General features: G+C 48.1%; 1 protein-coding gene across 2 annotated transcripts in view; it reads right to left on the minus strand.

Annotated features, from left to right (window-relative positions):
* Positions 1 to 20,697, minus strand: part of DIS3L2 (DIS3 like 3'-5' exoribonuclease 2) — a 294,286-nt gene that overhangs the window by 103,700 nt on the left and 169,889 nt on the right. The window lies entirely within an intron of this gene.

Genomic DNA, 20,697 nt, shown 5'->3' on the forward strand with positions numbered 1-20,697 from the left:
CTAGTTCTCCAGGTCTTTCTCATGGTCGCTCTTCCCACAGACCTCAGCGGCTATCCCACTGCTTCCTACTGCCCACTGCGCACTCCTATGGATGGACCCCATCATCTCGCCACAATGTCTCCATCTACGGCAGTCTTTCAATGTGCACCGTCAAATTAACAATAGCTTTTAATAGAGACAAACTAACCCCGCAGGATGTATGTGCTTTGATTTCAAGGGCCATCGGTATTTCAGAAAGGTCAGCATGTTGTAAGCAGGATCGGGAGGGAGTGCGGGCATGTGGTGGACACTGCATGGCTGTGGCTGCCTTGGGTTGTGGGAGGAGGTGTGATTCCAGAGGCACAGCACAGGGCCACTGCTGCCTGTCGGGTTTCTCCTGTGTCTGCATGTCGGTGGTGGGAGAGCGAGCAAGCTGTCTGTCCCTGTGGAGACGTACAATCAGGAAGCTGTACAGAGTCTCTGAGTTGGAGCCACTCTGCTGGCAGTGGCTTTTGCTTCTCCCACAGATCTAAGACCACGTGCTACCCCCAAACCCAACCCAGACGCCTGCTATCAACCTTACTGCTTGTTACGTTAAAAACTAAAACACTACACATGTGATCTCCATCAAGAAAAGTCTAAAAAGGCCATGTGTTAAATATTAATAGAGTTGATCAATGGGTATTATCATTCCGGATATTTTTTGCTCATTTGTAATGTTATGGGCCTTGTTCCCCTCACACTTTTCTCTGCAAGTAAAACTTTGCAAAGGAAGACAAATGAACTCTGCAGAGATTCCTCTAATCTAGCAACCCTGGCCCATCAGAGGAGTTTGCTGACAAGGATGTTCAGTGACCTTCTCACGTTTGTTTGAACTCAAACTGCTAAACAACAGTCAGAGCCCATGGCTTTAAAATGGTTCATCTTCTGCAATTATGTCATCACTAAATAAGAGGGGCGAAAGGTGTGGTCATGCAGGTAGAGATAAGAAGAAAGTGGGGTTCATCAGGAGACCCACTCCTCATAGATCTTTTGACAAGAGTTACACATAGAGTGGGGGACACAGGGTTGAGGACTCAGGACAAACTCACACAGAAAGAAGTCCTGCCCCCACCCAGAAAAGAGGCTGGAAACAACCAGACACTGGTGACCCCTGGAAAGAGCTCCCAGGGGCGGGCAGGAGTCTTGAACTCAAAGCACAAACTGAACAGCGGTCTGTTTCATACTACCTGGACGACACACCCTCTGACTTACAGACAACCTGGAGTTATGAACCAAGCCTCGTAACAAGCTTGTTGGTTTGAAAATTTGAAAATTCAAGGTATATAAATATGCTGGTTGGTCATAAGATGTGGGTGCTAATTTAAGATGGGCATCAAACTATTAAAGATGTTTACGCGTATGTGAAAATGTTTCTTCAATTTTTTATAGAGAGGAGGTACAGTATATATTATAGATCAAAACAGTACATATTCTAGATTAAGGCAAACCCTTCCCTAAATGATGTTAGATATGAACTGGACTATGCAACTGAAGCACTGATTCGACTCAAAGGCAGGTTTAGGGAGGTTCTCGTTCCTGTGCCTCCTAGAACGATGTTTTACACACGCTGAAAACTCATAAAATCAAAACCACTGCCACAGAGCTGTGGTTTCTTCTGACTCATCTCGTCCCAGGGGGGTTTCTGAGTCCCTGAAGCGTTGCAGGAGCAGCGAGCTGTGCTGCTCTCGGTGTGCACCCCATCAACGCGCACTCCGCGGGCACAGCTACGTCAGCCTTGGCACCATGACATCATAACCAGCGACAGAACGTCCCTTGGGGCCCATCAAAAAGAGCATGGTGCTAACTTTCGTGGCGAGGGCTCCAGTAAACTAGGAGCTGACCAGAAAAGTTCTGTTCTCTTAAAATCACATGTTGCTGGAGGCGTCGAGACTCTCGGTTCTGTGGAGCTGGTGGATGAAGGAGGATGTCGTTGTTGGCTGCTATCAGTTAAGTGAACCCAGGTGTACAGGGTGAACCTGCTCCCCAGGGCTTTCAAAGTCAGGTCCCTTTCGGAGAGGGATTGGCAGGCACCTATGTTCTGAGGGCCCTGGGGTGAGTTCAAACACATCCACCTTTCGGTGAGTGGCTGCACGTCCACTAGCAATCTAACACTCGTTCAACCACACGGGACACAGGAAGGCTGCGACTGCTCGTTGGCAAACATCTTGGGAGGACCCGCTATGCTTCCTGAGAGAAACATCTTAGACCTGATGGCAAAGACTCAAATCTCAGGCACATATGTCCTCAAACCAGAAACACACAACGGTCGGACAGAACACGGACTTCGGAGAGCAATACCCGGGAAGGCCAGCTGGGGGTATGCGACCCAAACTCCACTCTTAAATCAGAGGGCGCCGAGCCCCTGTCCACCAACTGTTTGTCCGGCCTGTGAGCTAAAAATGGTCTTTGCATTTTTCAATGGTGGTGGTTGGGGTGGGGGAATCAAAAGAAGAGCGAGATTCCACGACATGTGACCAGCAGAGACATGCAAATTTCAGATCCCCAAATACAGTTTGATGGCAACAGAGCCAATTGTTTCCTTGTGCAGGACAAGTTGGGCAACAGTGACAGGCACTGTGAGCCTGGAACAGTTACCTTCTGGCAGCGCTATAGAAAGACCCCCCACCCTACCAGTGGAGAGGTCTGAGGGGCCAGCCCCAATCCCAACTATGTGGATACCTGGCCAACCTCCTAGAAGAATTTATTTCAGAGGACAGCACTGAATCTGCAGCTCCGGGAGAGGAACATGTCTGATCAGAGCACACGGGAGCAAATGAAGGGGGAGAGAGAGTGGAGCACATCCTGGCCCCCCAAGCCTTGAAGACAATATTCCCACTCAGAGCAGCCAATCCACAGAGAAGACCATATGGCCGGCCCCACTAAGACATGACGTCCCTCACTGATCCATAGCCCTACAGGGGACAACACTGGAGACACAGTGTGGGAACTGTGCCCAATGTGATCCCACGACAGTGAGGCAAACACTAAGGGCATGCAACAGAACAGCAAGGGGAGCAGAGCAACGGAGGTCCCAGGGAATAGCGAAATAGACTTTGGGTCAGGACTTGGCACCCCATCAGACTCAACCGGAAAACACTGCTAAAGGCCAACAAACAGTCCTTGAGCTAACTACAAGCTTTTCTTTCTTGTTGTTGTTTTCTTTTGTTGCTTGGTTTTGCTCTGTCATGTTTTTGTGCATGTAATTATCTCCGCAGCTCTGTCTAAATAAGATAGGCTAGATTAAGAATCTGGAGGAGAAAACAATGGGACTGACAGTTCCGGGGGGACATAGGAGAGGGGGCGGTGGGGGGAAAGGAAGTGGTGTTAACAAATCCAGGGACAAGGGAACAACAAGTGATCCAAACTGGTGGTGAGGAGGGTATAGGAGGCCTGGTAGAGTGTGACCAAGGGTAATGTAACTGAGAGGAATTACTGAAATCCAAATGAAAGCTGAACATGATAGTGGGACAAGAGGAAGGTCAAAGGAAATAGAGGAAAGAGCTAAGAGGCAATGGGCATATATAGAGGTCTAAATAAAGGCATGTATATATGTAAATATATTTATATATGAGGATGTGGAAATAGATCTATGTGCATATATGTATCAGTTTAGTATTAAGGTAGCAGATGGACATTGGGCCTCCACTCAAGTACTCCCTCAATGCAAGAACACTTTCTTCTATTAAACTAGCATTCCATGATGCTCACCTTCCTGACACAATCGCTGAAGACAAAGCAGATGCATAAGCAAATGTGGTGAAGAAAGCTGATGGTGGCCGGCTATCAAAAGATATAGCGTCTGGGGTCTTAAAGAGTTGAAGGCAAATAAGCGGCCATTTAGCTCAGAAGCAACAAAGTACCCATGGAAGAAGCACACCAGCCTGCGAGATCATGAGGTGTCAAAGGGGTCAGGTATCAGGCATCATCAGAATAAAAAATCCTATCATTGTGAATGAGGAGGAGTGCGGAGTGGAGACCCAAAGCCCATCTAAAGGCAACTGGACCCCACCCCCCCACCTTACAGAAGGGCCATGGGGAGGAGATGAGCCAATCAGGATGCCAAGTAGTACGATGAAACATACAACTTTCCTCTAGCTCCTAAATGCTTCCTCCCTCTCCCCCACCTCCCCCACAGGCGACTATCATGATCCCAATTCCACCTCACAAACCCGGCTAGACCAGAGGATGTACACTGGTATAGATAGGAACTGGAAACACAGGGAATCCAGGATGGATGATCCCTTCAGGACCAGTGGTGAGAGTGGTGATACTGGGAGGGTGGAGGGAGGATGGGGTGGAAAGGGGGAACCCGTTACAGGGATCTACATATATCCTCCTCCCTGGGGGATGGACAACAGAAAAGTAGGTGAAGGGAGCCGCCAGACAGTGTAAGATATGACAAAATAATAATGTATAAATTATCAAGGGTTCATGAGGGAGGGGGCAGTGGGGAGAGAGGGGGAAAAATGAGGAGCTGATGCCAGGGGCTTAAGTGGAGAGCAAATGTTTTGAGAATGATGAGGGCAATGAATGTACAGATGTGCTTTATTCAATTGATGTATGGATGGATTGTGATGAGAGTTGTATGTGCCCCTAATAAAATGATTAAAAAATAAGAAAGTCCCCCCACCCCTACTGCAGCGCTTAAGGGACTCCTGTGACAAGTGGGTTAAGCGCTGGACTGTTACCAAAGGTTCAAACCCACCAGACTCTGTCGAGAGAGAAAGAAGAGGCTGCCTGCTCCTGTGCAGGATAGTCTGGGAAACCCTAAGGAGCAGCTAGATTCCATCCTACACGGGCCGCTCTGACTTGTCATGAACTCCGCGGCAGTGGGTCTGAGTTGGTTTCTTAGATGTTAGGGGCAGCGTAAACAGTTTCCCCAATTCCTCAGCATGCTAATAAGTGTTTTACGTGCTTACACAAGAGTCTTGTGATGCCATCTGTTCAGGCCATGCCGGACCACAATCAAACAGATTATTTCTTCACAGCAGGGCTTCCTAGAACTTCAGAGTTCTGGCACCACCCAGCTCCTGCTCAGATTCCCCGGAACTTTTTGTTAGAGAGCATCTTCCAGTACCAAGGTTCTCCAGAGAGACCCTCCAGGAACCGACAGGCTGTACTGAGCCACCCTGCTCCCGGTCCTTCCCAGGCTGAGCCACGGATGTACCTGGAAGGACAGTGTGACCAGTCAACAGAATGGCTGTGGTCTCCACTGCAGGGCAGGCCGGTGAGGGCCTTCCCTATTTGATTTCCTAGGAGCATCTACAGGAGCCTTGGTGGCACAGTGGTTATGAACATGTTGGGCTGCTAACGGCGAGGTCAGCAGTTCAGAACCACCAGCTGCTCTGAAGGAGAAAGACAAGGCTCTCGGAAGCCCACAGGGGCAGTTCTGCCCTGTCCTATAGGGTCCCCGTGAGCCGGCATCAGCCTGATGGCAACAATTATGGGGAGTTTTATGGGGGATGCTGAGGAAGCACTTGTCCTCTTGGTTTGTGTGTATCTTATGGGCATGGGAATTTTATCCTTGACTAAGTTTACCTCTTTGCTTTGGCTGCTAGGAAACTCAGACGAACCACTTGTGGCTTGTCTCTACGGGACTTCCTGTAAACTTCACAGATGAACCTTAATCCTGGCAGGGTCTACTTTTCGGGCTCATGCATCCCTGTGTCCCCATTTCCTAATTAAAAAAGAAAACCCACTGAGCTTCACTGCTCATTTACAGACTGCTGCAGATCACTTCTGGAAAACAGTGGGCGAGTAAGTACATACATAGATGTGGTCCATCTGGGCACATCTTAGAAAGCTGTCTTGCGGGGCTGCTGGGAGAGGCGGGTGCAGAGACTGCACAGAGAAGGAAGCGCTGACGGCCACGCTGAGGCGGCTTCCAGGCAGTTTTTCATGCAGCAGCAGTAGCCTCAAACCCACTCCCGCGCACGATGGAAAATTGGGAGCGGTGAGGGAACAGTGAGTGACCCTGACAAACCCCAGCCAGAGCGCTTAGTCTCTTGTCATCGCCACGGTTACGAATCGGCCACGCTGTGGTGCCTGTGGACACCTCTGGTCATGGGCCACGGCTGGGAGCTGCTGGCATCAGCACTTGGGCGCTAGGCCCACGGGGGCGGGCTTGGGGTGATGGGGCTGTGCACCTCACAGCTGCTACACCCGGAGCATGCCTGGGATTGTCCTGGCTCCTCATCTGGAATATTCTGGTCTCGCGGGGCCTGCCAGCTTCCAGAACCGGTGGGAGCAACTATGCAGGGAGTTCTGCGTCCATGGTCAGGTCATGAGGGAGCGACCCCTGAGCCAGAGAAAGAACAGTGCCAGGCTGGGGAGAGGGAGGAAGGACGAGCCTCCAGCTCCCATTTAGAGCAACGGGTTATGTAACCAGGTTGTCTAGAGGCACGTGACCCAGGGCTGAGTCAGAATTTTTAAAGGGACAGAAAACCTCTCAGACGGTGTGTTTCATTCAATACATGAAGACTAAGACAGAGCTTCCCACAGTCCTTTAAGATGCAGCCCAGGACCCCAGGAAATACCAAAGTGGGCAGGCTTTCTATCCCTGGCACTCAAGCACTCTTTTGGGGCCCTGCAGCCCCTCTCGCCCCCTCTCCAGCCCCTCTCCAAGGCAACACTGCCTCACAACCTTGCCCGCCACCTTCCTGTCCCTGGACCTCAGTCACCATGGCCCCAGCACATCACAGAGGTTACTCCCCAAGGGTCACTGGATCCGCCAGGTGACGCTGCTTCAAGCAGGCATTTGCACACCCCCTTGCCTTGCGTCCATGGTACGGTCGGCTTGCCCAACATTAGCCCGTTCACTCACCAGAGGGGGATCTCGGGGCCCAACCTGTCTGCACCCTCTGCTCACAGAAATGTGGTCCATGCCGTTCCCAACTCTGGGGCACGGCCACTCAGCTGCTTTGTCTAAAGCCTGCCCTGAAAATCCCAATGCTCCACAGCGTTCAGGAAGTCCCTTCTTGCTCCTGCGCTTCCCAGGCAGAGGGTGGCACTGGGGGCAGCCTCTTCCAGGTGACATGGCCAAGAGGCTCGGCTCTCTTAGCCTCCCTTCTAGCACCCAGAAGGCTCATGCGGCGAGCAGGGATGCAGACATGAAAACAGGCCTGAGGGGGCTCTCCGCGGCACTTTCCCCTGGCCCCTCGTTGTCGTGGGGAATGCATTTAGGATTAGAACTCATGACTTCCTGGCCCCCAGTCCTGTGGTCACACCACAGGGCTCTTGTTTCCAGGAGCGTCCCTTTCTGTCTTCAGCCCATCTTCTTTCCTCATAAAACCGTGTTTTACAAACTGCGGTTTAGGGACCGTTTCCAGGCTCCCCAGAGTCAGAGGGCCCCTCTGTCCATGACTCTGGGGAGAGGATCTGGGTCAGTGGTGAGAGGATAGTATTTTTACTCAAATGCGTCTTCAGATTAGATGGTACCACAGTCTACATGGAAGCTGGAAAACTTCACGCCAACCGCGGCAGCACAGAAAATCACTCCAGAGTGCAGCCTTTCCCCTGGTGGAAAGGGCCGGCACAGGGCGGGTGCGGGGCTCTTCTAGAAAGGTCACATGTGGGGCTTGTTTTGGCTCAGGCGCCCCTGGTTCTCCTCAGGGGTGGAGAAACCTTGAGTCTCTCAGACAAAGGGCCCGGGGGTCACCATTCAAACCCGGGTGGGCTCCTGGGTGAGGTTTTCTTCTGATGGCAGGTGAGGATATTGCAAGGTTTTTTCACTATTCAATTGCCACACATACGTGAGAAAGGCTACTGCCACACATGGAAGGGGATGACATTTTATGGAAAATGGGATCGAAAGACAGGAGAGTTTTCCAGGAAGTTTTCGAAGCCCGTCATTGTGGGAAGACACAGACTTTCTGACAGGGGCAAAAACCGGGCGGGGCGGGGGGCATTTTTTCCTATGCATTTCGAGTAGAAAGACCAAGGTGTGCTGGGACCAGGATAAGGTCACACGCAGGCTGTCTCGCACAGGAGAAAGACACAGGGCCCACTGGAAGCCCAATCCAAGTATCACATGGCAGTGATGCGACTAAGGACTGTCACATGGTGTTCCTGCTCACGCACACATGCACACACGGACCCAGCACTGCAATCACCCCGCCCCGGCCCCCCTTGGAGCCGCCTTCCACGCTGCAGTCCACGACGTCCTGGAGCCAAGGCCGCAGGACGAGATGGGGCTGAGGCTGCGGGAGACCCAGATCCAAGCATGGGCTGGTCCACATCTGGCAGACTGGAGCGCATGTAAACGTTGACTTTCTTCTCCTTGCTTTTCATTTCAAAAAATGTGGAACGTTCAGCAAAGTTGAAAGGATAGTACAGGGAACAGCCAGCTAGATTAGCCACGTGGTCACATGTGGCCACACGTTACTTTTGTCTCCTTGCCTCCAGAATATGCTGCAGAGGTGCTGACTTGCCCGCCACCCCTCGATACATCAGAGCGTGTGTTTTCTAAAATTAAGGAGTCTTCGACAGAACCCAGCTGAGATTAATAATGCCACATCATCCAATTCATAGGATATTTTCAAATGCTTCCCACTGGCCCGAGAAGTCTTCGGTTTTGTTGCTTTCCTCCTGAGCAAGCATCTTTTCAAGGGGTGCTGTGCTGCTGGGTGCTGCTGGGCTGACTGACGCACAGGGACCAGAGGGGCCACAAAGGCAGAGTGGGGCTGCACTAGAGGGTTTCTAAGGCTGGCCTCTTCACGGAAGCACCTTCCTCTTACAGAGCAGCGAGTGGGGGGGAGGGGTGGAACTAGGGCGTAGGACGCCGCTGTGCTGCCAGGGCTGCTGAACCAAGGCTGGCGTGCTGGCTTTGGCGAGACAGGTCTGTAGGCCTGTGCCTCTAGCACTCGGCTATGCTGCTGCTGATGTTGGGTGTAGTTGAGTCGGTCCTGATGCAACCGGCTCCGGCCACAACAGAAGGGAGCACTGCCCAGTCCTGTGCCACCCTCACAATCAAGCGCTGCTCTCGGGGAGCCCGCCCCTTCTCGCAGTCATTGTGTCGGGCCATCTCCTGGCGGGTGTCACTCTGTATCAGTGATCTACCTCACCAGCTACATCCTTCTCCACGCCCCTCGGACTGCCTAGTCTGAATAGATGATAGAGAAAACTACTATCTTATAATTTCAAAGATAATATTATGTCTATCATATAAACAAATGTGAGGTAGCTTCACAAAGTCCATGGAAAAATTCTCTTATCTTTTCATGACATTTTCCTCTGAATGTTTTGAAGCCTCCTCGTGTGTGTGTATCTATCTACATATGTATGTATGTATGTATGTATGTATGTATGTATGTATGTATGTATGTATGTATAGAACATTACTTTTGTTTGAAACATTCAGGCCAGCTGTCTTACAGAATGTCTCATGTTCCGGAGTTATCTGATTATTTCCTCATGGAATGAGGGAGAGAAAGGAGGGATTAATTTCCTCTGTCCTTCCTATAAACTGACAGGCGGAAGGCTTCCCCTAGACTCGGACTGGACATTGTGGCTTGAACTTGACAGTGATCACATGCGTGTCACCCTAAGCCAGGCTGCTATATTTGATCGCTTCTTGAAAGTGGTGATGGCCGGATAGTCCACTTTAGGGCTATCTTTTACTCTTTCTAATGAATAAGTCACCAACTTGCGGACTGAGACTTTGAGATCATTTGAATATCTTCTTATCAAACAAGAGAAAAGAACTTTCAACCCATGGTTTTGATGATTGTTGTCCAATCAGTCATCCCTTGCAAGCTGTAAAAGGGTGTCTTGTAGCCCCGCAGGGCCTTCTACACGTATTAGCTGGCACTCCTCTGCTACGAAGAGCTCTTCTTGCCCTTTTTTAATGTTATTACAGGGTTGCTGACTTTTAAAAAATTAACTGTGGTAGACTCCACTGCGTTTCTATTCTTTCCAATGCTCGAACTGTCCCAAGTTTGGCTGGCAAAAACCCTCTCCCATGGCCCCTGTGTCACTGTGGTAAGTCCCCTCAGGGCTTTCCAGCCCAGCAGACTGTCTCCAAATCACCTTGAACCCCTGGCTAGTAACTGGCCATGTCCTCAGAGAGGCCAACACCTGTTTGTGGGGTGTGTGGTTTAGAAACCAAAAGAGAACACTAAATGTGCTCACTGCTACGGGGCTGTCGTTGCTTCTGGGCCTTTCAAACCCTATGGAATTGGCAGTATTTGTCCGTGGGTGGCCAAAGAAACGGCAATTCCAGGTGCTTCAACCAAACATGCTGTTTCAAAATGGTGAGTTCGTATCGATGCCTCCAACTGAAATCTAACAGCCCGGGCTCCCATTCTTCTGCACACTCATAGCTTGAGAGCCCCAGCTTCCAGGGGCACCACAGAGCAAAACCAAAAACCAAACTCAACTCCCTGCCATGGAGTGCATTCCAGCTCACAGCCACCCTACAGGACAGGAAAGAACTGCCTCTGTGGGTTTCTGGGACCTTAACTCTTGACTTGAACAGAAAGCCTCAACACCAAACCTCTGCTTTATTCCTAGAAGAGAATCAGAAGATTCAAAAGCTACTGTGTATACGCAAGTATACCCAACCCGAGTATCAGCCCAGGCACCTAATTTCACCACAGAAACTGCATTAAAAATGTGCTGGAACACTAGGCTTATACTCGAGTATATACGATGCTTGAATTAATTCTCTTGTTTGTATTTGGTTCACTTGTTTCTCCTTGGTTTCAATTCTAGGGCTTTCATGCTGGCCTTCTCTCGTTGTTGAGTGTGCTTTAAAACGGCTAATAGTTGAACAACAGGCTAGAGGGTAAGCAGGTATTTGAGTGGGTGAACAGGAAGGTAGAGTTTCACAAGGAGGAGAAGAGAAAAAGGTGGGCTGAGGCAAGCTACTGGGATAAGTAGTTAGAGTTGAATACTAAAATGATAAACTAAAACGTAATCCCCATCTAATTCACAGTCAGAAGTTCAAATGGCTTACAAGTGCAGACTAAATACAAGTAACTCTCAGGGAAGTCTCACTCCCACCCCTTGCCCCTCCACCCCGTCTTCCATGGAAAACCCGTTTCTGGTTTATCCGTTATGTGCTTCTCTTTGAAATAGATTTTTTTTCCACATACACTAATTCTCTTTGGCACGTTGCTTTTTTCTCAGTTAACAATAAATCCTGGAATTCACTCCAACTCGGTTCAGAGATCAGCATCATAAACTCATCAGACTTAAAAGTCTCGACACCAGTGGTTCTCACCCTTCCTCATGCCACCGCCCTTTCACACAGTTCCTCATGTGGTGGTGATCCCCCCACCCACACCCAACCATAACATTATTTTCACTGCTACTTCATCATGGTCATTTTGCTACTGTGATGAATCGGGCGATCCCTGTGAAAGGGTCATTCAACCCCCAAAGGGGTCCCGACCCACAGGTTGAGAGCCGCTGCTCTACAGGTTGCTTTAGTCTAAATCTTAATCCCCAAAGTGTCTTTAAACTAATAAGGATGATCGACACATGTCCTGTATCCATGCTTGGGAGGGAGCAGCACTCAATTGCAAGATAGCTCCAACTACTAGAGAGGACCTTAGGTTGCAGTCTCCCCCAAAGTTCTTAATTCAGCTTCTTATAGCCACAAGCCACAAAGAATTAGCTGACTCCCCCTTCGACAATGCAGCCCTTCCACCATGACTTTTCCCAAGAAATATGCCCATTCCTTTCTTGTTCTAAACCATCTATGTGTAATTGTATTCTTCTCCATAAAGTTCTGCTTATTTCATGGTCCAGAACAAATTGAAATAATAGGAACCGGAACAACAGTCATCGGTGTCAGAGGTCAAAATAAAAGGAAGACCAGACTTGCTTCCTCTAACAAGTCTAAGTGCTTAAGAGGCATCTGCTGCTCCAGGTATTTGGGAACCTTTGAGATTTCTATTCACTTACAAGTCTGGTCGGAGAGGAGGCAGAAAATAATCAGCCCTGTATTTCAATGTGATGGGAAGTGGGCAGGGGGGTGACATGTTCAACCCGAATAAAGGAGATGGAAGCGCTGATTACAACTGAGATAGTCGGGGAAGACGCCTCACCGATAGATTGACATTTGAAGAGGACTTGAAGGAGGTGAGGAAGTGAGCTGTGGACTAGGCCGGGGGTGGGGGTGGGGGCTGGGGGTTTGGCAATTCGGGTAAAAGGAGCAGGCAGTACAAAGGTCCAAGACAGACAACTGATTTGTGATAAGGCCCCCCAAATATACAATAGGAAGTAGGTGCCCTCTTTAACAAGTGGTGCTGGAAAAAATGGATATTTACCTGCAGAAAAAATGAAGTAAGACCCTTCTCTCACTCCATGCACAAGAATAAACTCAAGGTGGATCACAGATCTTGAAGTTAAACCCCAAACTATTAGGGCCATTAATGAGGGAATTGGGACCGACTTGAGAATTTGGGCACAGGGAATAATACATAGGCTATCAGAAATAGGGAAGGACACAAACACAGAGGAGGCACAAATTGACTAATGGGATATACTGAAGATAAGACACCTGTGTACATCGAAAGAATTCACCAAGAGAGTAATAAGAGAGTCCACGGACTAGGAAAACATCTTTAGCAATGACACATCAGACAAAGGCCTTATTACTAAAATCTACAATACTCTGCTAGCTTCCAAAAGGGAAAAAACTAATTGCCCCCTGAGGAGGTGGGCAAAGGGCCTGAACAAAAATTTCACAGGGGCAGTATCCGAATGGCCAACAAACATATGAGAAAATGTTCCCGATCTTTAGCCATAAGAGAAATGCAAATTAAAACAACAATGAGGTAGCACCTAACACCCTCAAAGGTAGTCCAATTAAAAAAAAATCAGAAAGCACCAAGTGTTGGAGGGGTTGTGGGGAGACAGGAACTCTCATCCACTGCTGGTGGGCCTGTAAGTATGTACAGCCACTATGGAAATTGATCTGGTGATATCTAAAACAGATGGAAATCGAGTTACCATACAACCCAGCAATCCCCCTACTGGGCATATACCCAGAAAAAGCGAGAAACAAACCAAAGCCAGACATCTGTGCTCTAATGTTCATTGTGGCACAGTTCACAACTGCAAGTTGGAAACAATCTAAATTTCCATCAACTGATGATTGGACTAAAAAGCTGTGGTACATACATACAATGGAGTACTACGCATCGCTGAAAAGCAGTGATGAACATATGAAGCACATCGCTGCATGGGAAGAACTGGAGGAAATCATGCTAAGCGAAGTAAGCCACGCACAAAAAGACAAGTACAACATGAATCTACTGAGGTAAGCCTTTAAAAAAAATGCAAAAGGGGTATAGGGAAAAAGCTACTGTATACAAACATTCCTGGGGTGAGGACCAGCTAATATGGCAGGGACCAGAACAAATGCAGGGATACACATGGTAGACAACTAAAAAGGAGCTGGGGAAAGGGGAAAAAGAAAAAGAAAAAAAGAAATGGGTAGCAGGGGCACAGGGCACTAACCCACCCAAGGGGAGGGTATTGTTTATCTCTCCACAGGGAAAGTAGGACCAGACTTCAACCCAGTGCTCCAAGATGTGAACGCAACATGCGGGCATGGAGTAGGGAACTAGTGGAGAGGTCTGGGGGGCCGGCCACAATCCCAACTACTAAGTGGACACCTGCCCCTCCCTCCAGAAGAATTTATTTCAAAGGACGGAACTGAATCTGCATCTCTGGGAGAGGGACATATCTGATCGGAGCACACAGGTGCAGATGAAGGGGGAGGAGGAGAGAGTGGAGCACATCCTGGCCCACCAGGCCGTGAGGACGATGTTCCCAGTTACAGCAGCCAGTCCACAGCAAGGACCACATGGCAGACCCCACTATGAGACATGATGTCCCTCACTGACCCATAGCCCTACAGCGGACAACACCAGAGACACAGTGAGGGAACTGCACCTGATCTGATCCTGCCACACCGAAGCAAAACACTAAGGCAGTGCAACAGAACAGCAAGGGAACAGAGTGGTGAGGTCCCCAGGGAATGCCGAAGGTGGACTTTGAGGCCAGGGCTTGGTGCCCCAGCATACTGGACTGGAAAACCCTCCTAAAGGCCAACAAACAATCCTTGAACTAACTACAAGCTTTTCTTTCTCATTGTGTTTTGTTTTTCGTCATTGGTTTGTTGTTGTTGTTTTGTTGTATATTGTTGCTTGTTTTTGCTCTGTCTTGTTTTTGTGCATGTTATCTCCGCAGGTCTGTATAAATAAGATAGACTGGATGAATAATCTGGAGGATAAAAACAACGGGACTGACAGTTCTGGGGGGACATGGGAGAGGGGGAGGTGGGGGAAAAGGTAGTGGTGTTAACAAACCCAGGGACAAGGGAACAACAAGTGATCCAAATTGGTGGTGAGGTGGGTGTGGGAGGCCTGGTAGGGCATGATCAAGGGTAATGTAACCAAGAGGAATTGCTGAAACCCTGGTGGGGACTGAGCATGATAGTAGGACAGGAGGAAAGTCAAAGGAAATAAGAGGAAAGAGCTGGGAGGAAAAGGGCATTTATAGAGATCTAGCTAAAGACATGTACATATGCAAATATATTTATATATGTGGATGGGGAAATAGATCTATGTGCATATATGTATCAGTTTAATATTAAGGTAGCAGAAAGACATTGAGCCTCCACTCAAATACTCCCTCAATGCAAGAATACTTTCTTCTATTAAACTGGCAATCTATGATGCTCACCTTCTCGACATGATCACTGAGGACAAATGGATGCATAAGCAAATGTGGTGAAGAAAGCTGATGGTGCCTGGCTATCAAAAGATATAGCTTCTGGGGTCTTAAAGGCTTGAAGGTAAACAAGCAGCCATCTAGCTCAGAAGCAACAAAGACCACATGGAAGAAGCACACCAGCCTGTGTGATCATGAGGTGTCAAAGGGATCAGGTATCAGGCATCATCAGAACAAAAAATCTTGCCATAGTGAATGAGCAGGGGAGTGCAGAGTGGAGACCCAGAGGTGATTTGTAGGCCACTGGACATCCCCTTACAGAAGGGTTTCAGGGAGGAAATAAGCCAGTCAGGGTGCAATGTAGCAACGATGAAAAATACAACTTTCCTCTAGTTCCTAAATGCTTCCTCCCCTCTCCCCCACTATCATGATCCCAATTCCACCTTGCAAGTATGGCTAGACCAGAGGATGTACACTGGTACAGATAGGAACTGGAAACACAGGGCATCCAGGGTGGATGATCCCTTCACGACCAGTGGTGTGAGTGGTGATACTGGGAGGGTGGGGTGGAAAGTGGGAACCGATCACAAGGATCTACATGTGACCTCCTCCCTGGGGGATGACAACAGAAAAGTGGGTGAAGGGAGACGTTGGATAGTGTAAGATATGACCAAATAATAATGTATAAGTTATCAAGGGTTCATGAGGGAGGGGGCCGTGGGGAGGGAGGGGGGAAAATGAGGAGCTGATGCCAGGGGCTTAAGTGGAGATCAAATGTTTTGAGAATGATGAGGGCAATGAATGTACAAATGTGCTTTACACAATTGATGTCTGTATGGATTGTGATAAGAGTTGTATGGGTTCCTAATAAAACAATTAAAAATTTTTTTAATCGATACTGTTTTTGCTCTCACTTTGTGTATGGGGAAACTGAGGCTCAAAGGGATTATGTCATGAGCCCCAGGATGCAGAACTGCACAGCTGTGGCCTATGGGCACAGGAAGCCAAAAGGGAAGAGCTAAAAGAAGCCTGTTACGCTGAGATGTCCCATTTCGATGCAAGTTGACATCCCTGAGCTCAGCTGCTGGCCATTTGGTTTGTTCTTGACTATAAGGCTTAAAACACCCTAGAAACATTTTGGTTGAATAATTCAAGTTTCTCTATGGTTGCCTGAATTGGTAATGACCTCACTTTTAGGTATAGCATCCAAATTTGACAATGTTCTACCCCCAACCTGAAAATTCACATCCAGTGTCCTGACGTCAAGTTTATTTAAGTGAAAGTTCCTGAATATGATAAAGTCAACTCCCAGTGCTTTCTTTTGGAAGCTGCACATGGAAGGAGCAAAGAGCAAAGACTGCCCTTCTTTTAAGTTTGCTCTGTAACTTTCAGAAGGAGCAGCGCTAATGTGTAAAAACAAAGCAAAAACTGTAAGCAAATGTTAATATGACTTATCAGAGATGCAACAGTGGGATAACAGCCAGAATGGAGTGGATTTAAATTCTGGTGGACAGAATTAAGAATAGTCACAGAGTCAAGGAATTAACTCTGTCTAGACACGGCTCCTAGATTGCTATTTGAGGAACAGTATTTCCCCCCCCTCATCCTTTGAATTCCCGAGGGAGGAATTCAGAACCTGCTGTTGAAAAGGATCATCACCCATAATTCTCAATCCATTTATCAGGCTGAAGTGCAAATGCACGGGGTGAATGCATTTCAACAGCCTTGGAGCTCCAAAGAGTATTCTCAGGGAGCACGCTGAGCTAAGTGGGAAGGGTTAAGCCACCTCTATTTTTCAGATCTGAAAACAGTTGTTCTGATATGAGAAGAATCATGACAATGGGGCCCGTCTATAGAGGCTATACACATTTCTTGCACAACTGTATGATTGTTATGGCAACCATAAAAATGGAACTATCATTCTTCAAATCACACACTACCCATACTGGATTACCTACACAGCTGATTCTCCTGCAGCACCCAGAGTTTCTTTTCAGAAACTTGTCTGTCTGTCCTATAGAGGTTCGGGAGCAAGATAAAGCGGTCCCTTTCAAAGGGATTGTCCACAACAATGAACCTTTCAAAGGCTTTGCTCTTCAAGAATTCTAGGGCTTTCCTGGCAAGGCTCTGAATCCTCTGCTCACTGAGCAGCTTCAAGTATTGCCCCTGGGAGGAGGGGGTACCGCCTGGAAAATATATCTTCAAAGTTATTAGCTTTCAATTGAGAAGGTGATGTGGAAAGATGCTATTTTTAAAGCAGCACGGAAGACCTTCTCAGGCCTTCCCTGCGAAGTTCTGTAAAAGTACTGGGAACATTTGCTAGACTGTCAGTTTAGTGAGGCCAGAGTCCTGGGTAAGAGAAGATGCAAGTATTTGAATACACTCTGCTGCTGGCAGAAAGGAGAAGCAGCCTGAGCACCTCCAACCAACTCCAGCTCTGTTTCAGGATGGCACAGGGGGACCACACTCTTACTTTGGCCAAAGTGATTTGAAATTTTTAACTTTTTCAGAAACAAATAAAAATTTCTTCTCATTAATGGAGAAAACCCAGTCTTGTCTTTTTTTTCCTCTTCCTCGTTTAAAGCTCATGTTCTGTTTTCACTGTTCAGAAATGGTTAGATAGGGTTTCGCTTTTTGTCCCTCTCAGGCCACCCCTTTTTAAAGCAGGCTGATCATGACCTCCTAGTTGATGATAAAACCTTAGGTTTTGATATTAAAATGTGTTCGTAATTACTGTGCCTTTAAATCTCTACATAAACAACAACAACAAAAAGACCAGCAAACCAAAACCATCGCCGATGAGTTGATTCAGCCTCATAGCAATCCTATGAGTTTCTAAAGAATAGAAATGCACCAAGTTTTCTTTTCTCCAAAATAAACAACAACAAAAATAAGGGCATGGTCTCCTTTTAAGGTCAGCTGAAGACGAGCTCCACAGCAGCACCCTGATGACACAAGTCCTCAGACTGCCCACCTCACGATGCTCGGGTGTTCCTTGTCCACTCTTACACCCTCTGCAGGACAGCAGGAGGAATTGCAGGTGCTCAAGAGGGCGTCAAGTGACCTTCGGTGATCAATACTGCCATCAACCTGCACCTCCTCCTGGACTCCCCACATACTCTCCCTCTGTGTCGTAAAATCCCTACAGTCCAACCCTCCCCAAGCCTCGGACTGGGCCCACACTCACAATCCCACCCGCTTGTCCACTGCTAGCGAAGCCTCAGCCCACTAGGCACCCAGTCTCGCCCTCACTCTCACCTCTACAGACCTACGGAGCCTGACTCCAGGATCAAGGTTCTTAGGAAAAGGTTATGACAGAAACAAACAGAACGTGATTCCAGTTCTTTCTTTTTATTCTTCGTGATTCTATTTCTTAACAGCCTTCACTGGCTTTTAGCTATCCTGATACTTAGCTTGGCATTCAAGACCCTCTATGACCTAGTTTCAAACTACTATCCCATTCTTTTTCTACATGACCAACCTTCACTGACATGGGGCCTTGGTAAACCAGTTCAGCCCAAATGCCCTCAATTAGTGGTTTGTGCGGACATATGGCCTCCCCCCGCCCCGCCCACACTTTAGCAACTTTGAAAGAACTTTTTCTCAATTACATATTTTAAAATGCCAACAGTATTGATTTCAGTGTCTTGAAAATAGTAGAGATAATAAAGATTTACTGAACAGGATCTGTAGCTGGACTCAATTCTAACCACTGGAAAAAAGGCTGGTGCTGTGGTAGAACCACAACTGGTTTTCAACCATTTCAAAAGTCCCTTTATCAAAAGCACCAAAACATCTGTGAGGGTCAGCAGCAACTCCTTGAGGGGACACCCGGGGTGGTAGCTTGAAGTCTGCAGTCATCGTTGGGACACTGACCTGGAGAATGTGTGGGATTTCGAGCCACAGCCCTTTAACGTATCAATCGACTGACATCCCGGGCTCCACACCACTGCTCTCAAGCTGAGCCCAACATAGTAGAACTGCTCCTTTGGGTTTCTGAGACCGCAACTTTACAGGGGCAGAAGACCTTGTCTCTCTCTTTAGAAGCAGCTGGTGGATTTGAACCACCAACCTTATGGTTAGCAGCCCACTGTTTCACTCACTGCACCACCCTGGCTCCTTGAGATACAGTAGGCGATGGGTAAGGGCAACGAAGAAGGAGGAGGAGGAGGAGGAGGAGGAGAAAGAATCTGAAGGCAAAAGGGAGTTTGATTTTTTTTTCTCACTCCAAATAGGGCTTAAATTTATTTTTGGAAAGGTAATGCCCCTTAAGGATTATCAGAAAGAAGATCATTTTTTATCAAGCAAAATGCATGCTGTGCTAAACTCCACACACATGTACTTAATCCCTGACATAGCCTTGTGAAAATGTTACATATGTATCCCTGTTTACTTATAACAAAGTAAGGTTCAGCAGAGTTAAGTAAATTGCCCGAGATTACAGAAGTAGTAATGGGCAGGGTGGGTGAGGATTCAAGCCATATTATCTTGAAGATATTTATTCTTCTATTTCACCTCTGTGATAATCAGGGGAATTTACAAATTTCAGAAAGAGAAGTAATGAATGACACCATCAACAAGGGCACAAGTGAACGGCTGTGACAGACACATTGGGTGGTCTGTCTTCATCCTCTGTCTTTCAAGTGCGTCCCTTGTTGGGACCAGCTGATCCTTGTCTAGCTAGAATTTGGAGTTGGGGCAGAGAAAAGGAGAGAAGGTGAAGACAACTTGGTCATTGGTGGTAGCTGCCATTATGCACGGAGGCTGAGGTAAGGGCAGAAGCCTTTCTGGGTTTCCTGTCTCACTTCCGGGCCTACATCCCTGCCCTTAGATTCTGGGAGACCCGAAGGATCCTACACAAAGTCCTCTTTCTCCTTTAAATGAGCTCCAGTTGATTCTGTCCCTTGGGGCCAAAAAAAGTCTGAGTGAGAGTGTGCTGAGTCAAAGCTAGAGGAGCCAGCACCCCCAGGCAGCCAGCCCCAGCAGGTGGGGGGGGGGCGGAGGCTGCTGGGAGAGCAGAGTGGATGATCAATATCATGGCTCTGTTTTGGAAACAGATCAACCTGAAAGACAAGTGGCTTGAGTGTCATAACAGGTCCTGTCCAGACAACATTTGAAGAAGGCTATAGCTTCTATTTCCTCTCCTTAAAGGGAGGTGTGAGTTTCATTTGTTTTTTTCATCAAATAAACGTCTAGCAAATACAGTCAGGGATTCCGAAGGTGGCCCCTGAGGAAGGTGGCAACGAGCTGAACTGAAGGTGTGCGGCGGCACGCTTAGCTGTGTGGCCTGGGACAAGCGCTTCTATTCACCTGAGCTACAAGGTTTCATCTGTAGGATGGAGGCAACCATTGCTCAGGGCATAGGTATGAAATGTTTACCCTACCAGCCTGAATTAATAAATCAGCATTAAACAGATGCTATGTTTGCGACAGCCAGAAGTAGAGCCAGAATGCTCCTTACAGGCAAAGATGGAGATACCTCATCTCATGTCCTCCGGACATGTTATCAAGAGATGCCAGTTCCTGGAGAAGGGAAAAGAGAGGGGCAGTGACAAAGAGGAAGGCCTTTTACCAAATGGACTGACACGGCAGTTGCCACATGGACTGGAGCCTGGGAACTACGGGAGAATGGCGCAGGACTTGGTGGGTTTGTTCTGCTGGACACGGTTGCCGTGAGTCGGTACCCAGCAACAGAAACATGTTCTGTTATCTGTGTGTTTCCACATCAGCTATGAAGGTTAATGTGAAAACATGGAACTGGTACACGCCTCTCCTTTCCTCCTTCATCGTGGACAGTTCTGACTGACCCTGAGTCGGGATGCTCCATGAAGAAGGACCGAAGGCTGCCTGCCCCTGGGGAGGCTCAACACCTTGTCCAACCCAGGCTGGAAAGGCAGGAGAAGTAAGTTCAGCGAGCGCCTACCACGTGCCCAGTCCTGTCTTAGGTCTGACAGATATGTGAGATTACACTAGAGCTTTAATATTTTCAAA

This window comes from Tenrec ecaudatus, chromosome 13 (assembly GCF_050624435.1).
Source record: "Tenrec ecaudatus isolate mTenEca1 chromosome 13, mTenEca1.hap1, whole genome shotgun sequence".
Lineage (NCBI taxonomy): Eukaryota > Metazoa > Chordata > Mammalia > Afrosoricida > Tenrecidae > Tenrec > Tenrec ecaudatus.